Below are 12,422 nucleotides of genomic sequence, written 5' to 3'. Positions count from 1 at the left end.
TTCTTGTTTCCACAGCTGTATTAACCCCTTTCTGCCATATGACGTACTATCCCGTCCATGTGCCCTGGGACTTAATTCCCAGGGACGGGATAGTACGTCATAGCGATTAGCGGCGCCCACGTGGTGAGCGCCGCTGATCGCGACCGGGTGTCAGCTGATTATCACATCTGACACCCAGCACTATGTGTCAGGGGCGGTCACGGACCGCCCCCGACATGTTAACCCCTGGCACACTGCGATCAAACACGATCGCAGTGTACCGGGGTTTAGGGAGGCATCGGGAGGGGGCTCCCTCCGTGCTTCCCTGAGACCCCCACAGCAGCGCAATGTGCAGCGCTGCAGCGGGGGTCTCCTTCCCTGCAGGTCCTCAAATCAAAAATGGCGGCGGGGACCTTCGGGGGCCTGCAGGGAGCCGGCTTCCTCAGTGCCTGCAAAGCGCAGGCACGAGGAAGCCTTCTGCACTGCCTGTGACAGATTGCTGATCTGTCACAGCGATCTGTGATGTGCCAGATCAGCGATCTGTCACATGACAGTTATGTCCCCCCTGGGACATTGTAATAAAGTTAAAAAAAAGTGTAAAAATAATTTATAAAAAATCGCTAAATAAATTTAAAAAAAAAAATATTCCCTAATAAATTCATTTTTTTGGAAATTAAAAAAAACCAAAAACGATAAAAGTACACATATTTGATATCGCCGCGTCCGTAACGACCCGCCCTATAAAACAGTCCCATTAGTTAACCCCTTTAGCGAACCCCTTAAAAAATAAAAAAACAAACAAACCAAAAAATAAAGCTTTATCATCATACCGCTGAACAAAAAGTGCAATAACGCACGATCAAAAAGACATATAAATAACCATGGTACCACCGAAAACGTCATCTTGTCCCACAAAAAACGAACCGCAATACAGCATCATCAGTGAAAAAATAAAAAAGTTATAGCTCGCAGAATAAAGCGATGCAAAAATAATTATTTTTTATATAAAATTGTTTTCATTGCATAAAAGCGCCAAAACTTAAAAAAACTACATAAATGAGGTATCGCTGTAACCGTACTGACCTGAAGAATAAAACCGCCTTATCAATTTTATCACGCGCGGAACGGTGTAAACACACCCCCCAAAAGAAATTCTTGAAATGCTGGTTTTTGTTCATTCTGCGTCCCAAAAATCGGAATAAAAAGCGATCAAAAAATGTCACATGCCCAAAAATGGTACCAATAAAAACGTCAACTCGTCCCACAAAAAACAAGACCTCACATGACTTGGTGGGTCAAAATATGGATAAATTATAGCTCTCAAAATGTGGTGATGGCAAAAACTATTTTTACAATAAAAAGTGTCTTTTAGTGTGCGACAGCTGCCAAAAATAAAAACCCACCATAAATAGTAAATCAAACCCCCCTTTATCACCCCCTTAGTTAGGGAAAAGTAATAAAATTAAACAAATTTATTTATTTCCATTTTCCTATTAGGGTTAAGGCTAGGGTTAGAGCTAGGGTTAGGGCTAGGGTTAGGGCTGAGATTAGGGTTAGGGGTGTGTTGGGGTTAGGGCTGGAGTTAGAATTGGGGGGTTTCCACTGTTTGGGCACATCAGGTGCTCTCCAAACGCAACATGGCGTCTGATCTCAATTCCAGCCAATTCTGCGTTGAAAAATTCAATCGGCGCTCCTTCCCTTCCAAGCTCTGCCATGTGCCCAAACAGTGTTTTACCCCCACATATGGGGTATCAGCCTACTCAGGACAAATTTGCAAAACAACTTTTGGGGTCCAATTTCTCCTGTTACCCTTAGGAAAATAAAAAATTGGGGGCAAAAATATCATTTTGTGGAAAAAATATGATTTTTTTTATTTTCACGCCTGGGTGTTATAAACTTCTGTGAAGCCCTGGGGGGGTTCAAAGTGCTCACCACACATCTAGATAAGTTCCTTGGGGGGTCTAGTTTCCAAAATGGGGTCACTTGTGGGGGTTTCCACTGTTTAGGCACATCAGGGGCTCTCCAAAGGCAGCATGACACCCGCAGACCAATCCATCAAAGTCTGCATTCCAAAACGTCACTACTTCCCTTCCAAGCCCCGACGTGTCCCCATACAGTAGTTCTCTCCAACATATGGGGTATCAGCGTACTCACGACAAATTGGAAAACAACTTTTGGGGTCCAATTTCTCCTGTTACCATTGGGAAAATAAAAAAATTGGGGACTAAAAGATTATGTTTGTGGAAAAAATATGATTTTTTTATTATCACGCCCGAGCGTTATAAACTTCTGTGAAGCCCTTGGGGGATTCAAAGTACTCACCACACCTAGATAAGTTCCTTGGGGGGTCTAGTTTCCAAAATGGTGTCATTTGTGGGGGGGTTCCACTGTTTAGGTACATCAGGGGCTTTCCAAATGCGGCATGGCGTCCAATCCCAATTCCAGCCAAAAAAGTCAAATTTCCGCTACTTCCCTTCCAAGCTCTGCCATGTTCCCATATAGTGGCTTACCCCCACATATGGGGTATCAGCGTACTCAGGACAAATTGCACAATAACTTTTGTGGTCCTGTTACCCTTGGAAAAATAAAAATTGAGGGTGAAAAGATAATTTTTGTTGAAAAAATATGATTTTTTAATTGTACGGCTGTACGTTATAAACTTCTGTGACGCCCTTGGGGGTTCAAAGTTCTCACCACACATATAGATAAGTTTCTTGGGGGGTCTAGTTTCCAAAATGTTGTCATTTGTGGGGGGTTTCCACTGTTTTGGTACATCAGGGGCTTTCCAAACGCGACATGGTGTCCAATCTCAATTCCAGCCAAAAAAGTCAAATGGCGCTGCTTCCCTTCCGAGCTCTGCCATGCGTCCAAATAGTCATTTACACCCACATATGGGGTATCAGCGTACTCAGGACAAATTGCACAATAACTTTTAGGGTCCTGTTACCCTTGGGAAAACAAAAATTGGGGGTGAAAAGATCGTTTTTGTGGAAAAAATATGATTTTTTAATTGTACGGCTGTACGTTATAAACTTCTGTGAAGCCCTTGTGGGTTCAAAGTTCTCACCACATATCTAGATAAGTTCCTTGGGGGGGTCTAGTTTCCAAAATAGGGTTACTTTTGAAGTGTTTCCACTGTTTAGGTACGTCAGGGGCTCGCCAAACGTGACATGGCGTCTGATCTGAATTCCAGCCAATTTTGCATTGAAAAAGTCAAATGGCGCTCCTTCCCTTCTGAGCTCTGCCATGCGCCGAAACAGTGGTTCCCCCCCACATATCAGGTATCGGCATACTCAGGACAAATTGCACAATAACTTTTGCATTCCAATTTCTCCTGTTACCCTTGGTAAAATAAAAAAAATTGGACCTGAAGTAATTTTTTTGTGAAAAAAAGTTAAATGTTCATTTTTTTTTAAACATTCAAAAAATTCCTGTGAAGCACCTGAAGGGTTAATAAACTTATTGAATCTGGTTTTGAGCAACATGAGGGGTGCAGTTTTTAGAATGGTGTCACTTTTGGGTATTTTCTATCATATAGACGCCTCAAAGTGACTTCAAATGTGATAGTGTCTGTAAAAATAAAATGGTGTTGCAAAAATGAGAAATCGCTGGTCAACTTTTAACCCTTATAACTTCCTAACAAAAAAAAATTTGGTTCCAAAATCATGCTGATGTAAAGTAAACATATGTAAAATGTTATTTATTAAGTTTTTTGTGTGTCATATCTCTGTGATTTAAGGTCATAAAAATTTAAAGTTGGAAAATTGCAAAATTTTCAACATTTTTGCCAAATTTCTGTTTTTTTCACAAATAGATGCAAGTTATTTGAGTGAAATTTTACCACTAACATCAAGTATAATATGTCGCGAGAAAACAAAGTCAGAATCAGTGGGATCCATGGAAGCTTTACAGAGTTATTACCTCATAAAGGGACAGTGGTCAGAATTGTAAAAATTGGCCCGGTCATGAACGTGCAAACCACCCTTGGGGGTTAAGGGGTTAAAAAATATAAACGTAGGATAGCTTCTTTTTTATTTCTCCCACAAATGGTGCATGCAAGTGTAACAAGTTGGCAAGGGGGGTAGTTATGGCCGAGTTACATAAAGACACAGTCCACTGAGCAAACGGTCAGCGACAACCCTTGGTCCCTTGTACCTAAATAGACAGAACTGACACAGTTCCTTCCCATGGGTTACCTTTTCTTTCCAGCCACTGTAGTTCAGCAATCAAAATCCAGGGTCACTGCTGTGATCCAACAGGAATAATTTTATTTTATGTTTTTTTTCAATAATAAAGTAGGAAATAGTAGTAGAAAAGAAGATACAACACTGCCTTCCTGCTCTTTCCCTGACACTATTCACAGCTGTACCCACAACAGCCATGGTAGCCGAGATCAGGCAATCCGTCCACACACTGGAATCTGGATGCTTATAGGCCCTTCAGATGGGGCCCATCCGAAGTCCTGGGGCCTATGTTGTGGTCCTTTAGTCCTTACTCTTTAGTCTGAGGCAGCAGATTTCCTCCCTCCTGGGAGTCTGGCAATGCTCTGTTGTGTCCTTTGGCCGGGGTAGCAGATCCTCTCCCTCCTGGGAGTCTGGCAATGCCCCAGCTGCAGCCACACATCTGCTCTTGGCTAATGTGCCCGAGCTTCTCAACTGGGAGCCACAACTTCCTGCCACCTTTGCTGCAGCTGGCCCAGACCACATCCTTAACTATTGCCTGTCCCTAACTCTACATCATTGAAACAGCACAGATAATTTAAAGGACACTTACACAATATCACCATGTATATAAAGCACTACAAGATAAGGCAATTCAATACGATACCATGGTATTTACAGTGGACAACAAGAACAGTACACAGTTAGAACATATGTGAGACATATGATATACTAGTTTTGTCAAAAAGGAGGTTGCATAGGTTCCACGTGAGGGAGAGGCAGATGAGGGGTCCTGCCACCTCCTTACACAAGCGTAGTAATTTTTTTTGTATTGCCTAATTAAAATAATTACCCAAACAATAGGAATTACCAAGAATTTTTGACAGCATACACTTCCTAGGCCTGTTTAAGACTCTCAGTTCTCACACCTGGGTCTTGCTATTAACTGTTTTAATTCACTTTGCACAGTTCCAGTATCCACACCTCCAGTTCCTTCAAGTCTATTCTTCGCCTCTGCCCAACCGCTCACCAACTGCCAAAACCCCTGTGCTCTTTCAGACATCCATTGCAATGGGGCATTTTGGAGCTCAGTTCTTGGGATAAATAGTTGTCACCCACAAACAACTATAGGACATTTCAGAGCCCTGTTCTTCAGACATGTCAGATCCCCAACCATATGCAAGTTATTGCCTATGCTGTGTATATTACATCAGTATAAGGTCTATTTACTATAAATAATCATCAATGCACTTTGGCATTTTGATTCTAATAATGCCATATTTTGGCATAATCGTCTGCATAATCTACTTTAACATTTCTGAGCAGATAGAGTGCACAGACAAAGTGCAGCGGAGCTTTCATTTGCTTATCATTAACTTTTACAGTGTAAGACAAATTACACTGTTCACTTATTAGAAATGAAATATACATATTCATGAGTAATAAAATGTCAGATAAAGTGCAGACTGTATTAAGAGTCTGTATTATTCATTACCGATTAATTGTTATATATTTCATTACAATGAACCCACATGTAGAAAGTTTCTAATTAAGTGTTTGATGAGAATAATGAATCTATAATTAATGCCAGGTCTTTAGACAGTAAACTTCTACTTGCTGTTCTGATTTGTATGCATTTCCTTTATTAATGAACATCAAAGACTACAAATACGTGGGATGAACATCACGTATATTGTCATGAAGGTGTTAAAGATATCGGATATATTTCACTCAGTCCTACATCAAATGAGAACTAGACATTCAATGTCTAACAATTGTTACCATCAATTATTAATAGCAGCCTAGCACCGGAAAAGACAAACTAATTAATGGGTGACACAGAAGTTGTGTAGATGTCAACATTAAAACAGAATTAAATTACATGATTGTGGAAGCGCAATTAAATAATTTAACTATTTACAGGTACCTTAAAAGTAAAATTATTTAAAAGGATGGACCAGTTGTAAAACATTGAGTGTGTATTCGTAATTCAAGCTATAAATTTTTGTGGCTGTCAGACCCCTCATACTCTTCTCCCTGACTCCTGAACCACCCTCTTAGGCCAGGGTCACACGTCCGTACATTCTATCATCTGAAAGAATTGGCTCAGTTCTGGTAATCAGAATTTGATCCGATTGTCAGCATAGTGTGATCCAATTCTCTCAGATGAAAGAATCCGAGCACTCTGTGAGGGGAGGATGGAGAACAAAATGTCTCCATCTTCTCCACTCTGTAAGTCCGGATAGTACTTGTTCGATGTATTCAGTGGTGAGCGTGAGCCCTTAAAAGTAGAATAGGGGTCACTTCGCTCTGGCAAAGGAAGTTGTTTCTTCTAAGTTTACACAGGCACAGCATTCAGTTCATATGCATAACTGTGCCTGATCCTGCAGTTTAGCCCCAGTTGATGCACCAAACCCCATTAATGAGATTGTTGAGGATTTTAGAACCAACAAAAAGAAGCTTAATGATTTTGCTTGCAAAAACCATTTAAGCCATTACTATTATTTGTAAACTATAAATTTCAAAATTGTAGAAGGCACAGTTATTTAACTGCTTGTAATGAAAGAGTACGTAGCGAAAATGACACTTAACATTTGTTATTGGTCTATTTCCAAGAAAACTCCCAGAACTTTTCCTAAGAAAGATGCATGAAAGGTTCAGCACAAAAGAAATTATTTGGGAAAAGTATTCCTAAAGTAGAGAACTTAACCAAACTCTCTCAAATACCAGGGAGAACATAACCTAACATATGAGTTGTATGCTTTACCCATTACCTAGGACACAAACTCAGCTTTCTGACACTGGGCACTACATTGTGACCCAAATTCCTTTGGTAAATCTTCAGATTTCATAATGCCTTGCACACAGTCAAGGCAGGCAGTGCCAGAGGCAGCAAATTCACCCCTAAACATCTTTGAACCTCCACCATACTGTCTTCTCTTCTTTGTAAGCCTCATTCCTTTTTTGGTAAACAGTAGAATAATGTGTTTTACCAAAAAGCTCTATCTTGTTCTCTTCTGTCCACAAGACGCTTTCTCAAAAGGATTTTGGCTTACTCACGTACATTTTTAGCAGTGAGGTCCTTCTGGGTCTCCTGCCATAGCACTTCATTTCATTCAAATGTCGATGGATAGTTCACGCTGACACTCATGCACCCTGAGCCTGCAGGATAGCTTGAATTTATTTGGAACTTGATTGGCAATGCATATCCACCATCCAAATTATCCTGTGTTGCTACCTTTCATCAATTTTTCTCTGCTGTCCAGGAGATTAGCTTCAGTGCCATGAGTTGTAAACTTCTTTATTGTGTTGCTCACCGTAGACAAAGGAAATTTAAGATCTCTGAAGATGTTCTTGAGATTGTTGATATTTTTCAACAATTTTGGTTCTTAGGTCCTCAGACAGTCCTCTTTTCTTCCTGTTTTCCATGCTTAGTGTGTCACACACAGACACACAATGTAAAGATTGTGTCAACTCTCCCCTTATTATCTGACTGCAGATGTGATTTTCATATTGACCATATCTGTAACTTGCCACAGGTGAGTTTGAATGAACATCACATACTTGAAACAATGTTGTTTACCCACAATTTTGGAAAGGTGCCAACAATTTTGTTCAGCCCATTTTTGGGATTTAGAGTGAAATTATGTCCAATTTGCCTATTTTTCTCTGTTTCTTTGTGTTCCAATAGACACAAGGGAAATAAACATTTGTATAATAAAACAGGTGTCATTGCAATAGTTTTCTGGGAGAAATACTTTATTTTCTGGATCAATTTCAAGTGAGCCAACACTTTCGGTCATGTGGTAAGGAAGGACTAAGGGCAGTTGCCAGAAATGAGTCAGATTTTAGCGTCTCACCAGAACTGATTTGTGTTTTAATGAACTTCTGATAAAGACTAATTTTCTTACATCACTCCTGATTGGATGCGTCAAATTCCTTACCATTTGTCTATGAACATTCGGCCATGATTGTATGTGAACCTCTAGAATACTAACCACAAAATGTTATGGGTTTCTCATTCGTTAAGTGGATTTTGCCTGCTCCATCTAAAAAAAAAAAGCACCAATAGTTTTGATTTCCTCCCTTTAACACTGAATGCTTATAATTAACTTCACACAAATGACTATGTATTTATTTTTTTTCTTTTGCAATTGCAATGTGTGCATATAATTGTAAGGCTGAGGCAGCACAAGTTCAAAATATAGATGATGAAACAACTACTCACACATTGACAATTCTTGAAGGGAGTGGCTGCCTAGTATAAATGTACGCGGATAAGACTTGTATAGGGTGCCAGTCAACAGATACAGTTGAAACCAGAAGTTTACATACACTATATCAAAAGACACGTGCATGTTTTTCTCAATATATGACATGAAATCAGAATAAACTTTTCCCGCTTTGGGTCAATTGGGATTACCATATATATTAATAGTTGCCAAATGCCAGAATAATGAGAGAGAGAGAATGTTTTAAGGCATTTCTATTACTTACTGCAAAGTGAAAAGTGTACATACACTAAGATTACTATGCCTTTAAACAATTCTGGACTGCCAATATAATGATGTTGTGTGTTTGGAAGCTTCTGATAGTTTTTTTGGCAACATCTGAGTTAATTAGAGAAACACCTGTGGGTGTATTTTAATGCACACCTGAAACACACTGCTTCTTTGTGTATCATCATGGGAAAGTCTGAAGAAGTCAGCCAAGATATCAGGAAGAGAATTGTGGAAATTGCAGAAGTCTGGCTCATCCTTGAGTACAATTTCAAGATACCTGAAGGTGCCTCGTTCATCTGTACAAACAATTATATGCAAGTACAAACAAGATGGGAATGTGCAGCCATCATACCGCCCAGAAGGAGATGGGTTCTGTGTCCCCGAGATGAACGTGCTTTTGTCCGACATATGCATATCAACCCAAGGACAAAAGCAAAAGACCTTGTGAAGATGATGGCAGAAGCTGGTAAGATTGTGTCAATATCCACAGTGAAACCAGTACTGTATCAACATGGACTGAAAGGCCACTCTGCCAGGAAGAAGTCATTACTTAAAAAAAACATAATAAAGCCATATTAATGTTTGGAAATGCACACATGAACAAAGAACTTAATTTTTGGAGACATTTCCTGTGGTCTGATGAAACTAAAATTTAACTTTTTGGGCACAATAACCATTATTATGTTTGGAAGAAAAAAGGAGTAGCTTGGAAGCCTAAGAACACCATCCCAACTGTGAAACATGGCCGTATCATAGTGTGGAGTTTTTTTGCTGCAGGAGGGACTGGTGCACTTCACAAAACAGATGGCATCATGAATAGAGAGCACAAACATTTGATCCAAGTCATTCAGTTTAAGGGCAATGGTACCAAATACTAATTTATTATTTATTTATTATGCTTTTCTTATATAGCGCTATCTAATTTCGCAGCACGTTACATACATTGTCATCGTTGTCCCCAATTCTGGCTCACAATTGAAGTTCCCTATCAGTATGTCTTTGGAGTGTGGGAGGAAACCAAAGTACCTGGAGGAAACCCACACAAACACAGGGAGAACATACAAACTCCTTGCAGATGTTGTCCTTGGTGGGATTTGAACCCAGGACATCAGCGCTGCCAAGCTGCAGTGCTAACCACTGAGCCTCCGTGTTGAAACATTCTTTCATTAATCTGGCACTTGGCAAATATTAATAATTCTGATAATAATAACGAACCTAAAGTGGGAAAGGTTTATTCTGATTTAATGTCAGATATTGAGAGAAACAAGCATATGTGTCTTTTTATACAGTGTATGTAAACTTCTGGTTTCAACTGTACATGTAGTGCACATTGTTTGGCTTACAGGATAGTGTAGAGACAAACACCAAACAAACGGTAACTTAGACACAAGTGTGTCTAAGTCGGCCTTAACCCCTTAACAACCACCGATACTCCTTTTAACAGCGTCAGTTAAGGGTACTTATACCTCAGCGCCACTTTTTAATGGAACTGAGAAATAAGGGTATAGTGCCCCCCCAGCGTCGGAATTTCACTGGGGTCTCAGCTGCCAGGGGTAGCTGAGCCCCCAGAGAACATGATTTGGGTCGGTTTTTACCGACCTCAGTGTTGCATTCGCAGTTATTAACGGACGAATGGCGAAAGCAAATAAAAAGAAAAAAGTCTGATTTCCCATTTAATTTCTCCTCTGATATGATAGATCCCTGGGCCCTCCTGCATCCCCCGACCAGCGGCATCTTCTTCTTGGGAAGAAAACGGTGGGCACATGAGCAGTGCGCCCGCTGAGATCTGCCTTTCGGTACCAGGCAACAATAGGAAATTTTTCCTATTGGTTCATTTTGATCACTGTGATAGACCCTCACACAGTGATCAAAATAAAAAATATAGTAAATCAAACCCCCTTTATCACCCCGTTAGGTAAAAATAATAAATTAAAAAAAATTATTTATTTCCATTTTTCAATTAGGGTAAGGGTTAGGGATATTGTTGGGCTTATATTTGGAGTTATAGCTAGGGTTAGGGCTCGGGACAGGGTTATGGCTGGGGTAATAGTTGGGGTTATAGATAGGGTTAGGTTGGGGCTAGAGTTAGAGTTGGGTCTAAAGCTAGGGTTAGACTAAAGTTAGGGTTGGAATAAAGATAGGGTTTCATAGAAGAGAAAAAAGCGGATGGCACCGCTGTTACCATGAGAAGACCCGTTGAAGCTCTGGTTCACAGCGAAACAGCCGTTGTCAGCTTTCTGCTCACTCCTGCTATCACTCCCCCAGCCAATATGTATTGTATGTGCCAATAAAGTAGCAGTGTTTCCTCACCAGCCTGAAGAGTGCGGTCCATTTTTCTCTATATGGATTTAAAGTTAGGGTTGGGGTTGGGCTAAAGTTAGGGTTGGGGTAGGGTTAGGGTTGTGTTAATGGTTGGTAATATGGTTAGGGTTGGGATTAGGGTTAGGGTGTGTGTTAGGGTTAGGGTTGGAGTTAGAATTGGGGATTCCACTGTTTAGGTACATCAGGGAGTCTCCGAATGCGACATGGTGCCACCATTGATTCCAGCCTATTTTGCGCTCAAAAAGTCAAATGGTACTCCCTGCCTTCTGAGCCCTGCTATGCGTCCAAACAGTGGCTTTCCCCCACATACGTGGTATTGGCATAATCAGGAGAAATTGCACAATAAATGTTGTGGTCCATTTTCTCCTGATACCCTTGTGAAAATAAAAAAATTGGTTCCAAATAAATTTTTTGTGAAAAAAGTAAATGTTCATTTTTTTACTTCCACATTGCTTTAGTTCTCGTGAAGCACCAGAAGGGTTAATAAACTTTGAAGGTGGTTTTATGCACCTTGAGCGGTGCAGTTTTTAGAACGGTGTCACTTTTAGGTATTTTCTGTCTTATTGACCCCCCAAACTCACTTCAGATGTTTGGTGGTCCCTAAAAAAAAGGTTTTGTAAATTTTGTGGGAAAAAGGAGAAATCACTGGTCAACTTCTAACCCTTATAATGTCCTAACAAAAAAAATTATGTTTCCAGAATTGTGCTGATGTAAAGTTGACATGTGGGAAATGTTATTTATTAACTATTTTGTGTGACACCACTCTTTGATTTAAGGGTCCAAAAATTAAAAGTTTGAAAATTGCTAAATTTTCATTTTTTTCATACATAAACGCAAGTTATATTGAAGAAATTTTATCGCTAACGTGAAGTATAATATGTCACGAAAAACAATCTCAGAATCATTGTGATACATTGAAGCGTTCTAGAGCTATAATTTCATAAAGTGACAGTAGTCAGAATTGTAAAAATTGGCTTGGTCATTAAGTACCAAATTTACTCTGTCACTAAGGGGTTAACAGGCCTCGGGTGATTATGTCAGTGAGATAAGCTGGCAACATGTGAAGTCTGACATGGAGCACAAGCAATAGCAGCTGCCATAAGGGAAGAGAGCAGACTTTGGACTTTTAATTGAAATAGAAGCATAATATTACAAACAGGGTTGATGTGTTATTTAATTTTAAAAAGCATAAAAAATCTGTCAGTGCAGTGTGTTATTAAACGGTGGTCTTAGATGTTGAAGATACAGGTGCGTCTCACAAAATTAGAATATCATCAAAAAGTTAATTTATTTCCGTTCTTCAATACAAAAAGTGAAACTCGTATATTAGAGTCATTACAAACAGAGTCATAGATTTTAAGTGTTTATTTCTGTTAATGTTGATGATTGTGGCTTACAGCCGATGAATACCCAAAAGTCATTATCTTAGTAAATTAGAATACTTTATAACACCAGCTTG

Source organism: Dendrobates tinctorius, unplaced genomic scaffold (genome assembly GCF_039654945.1).
Source record: "Dendrobates tinctorius isolate UK_male_01 unplaced genomic scaffold, ASM3965494v1 ptg000046l, whole genome shotgun sequence".
Classification (NCBI taxonomy): domain Eukaryota; kingdom Metazoa; phylum Chordata; class Amphibia; order Anura; family Dendrobatidae; genus Dendrobates; species Dendrobates tinctorius.
Note: the sequence above shows the minus strand (reverse complement) of the source record.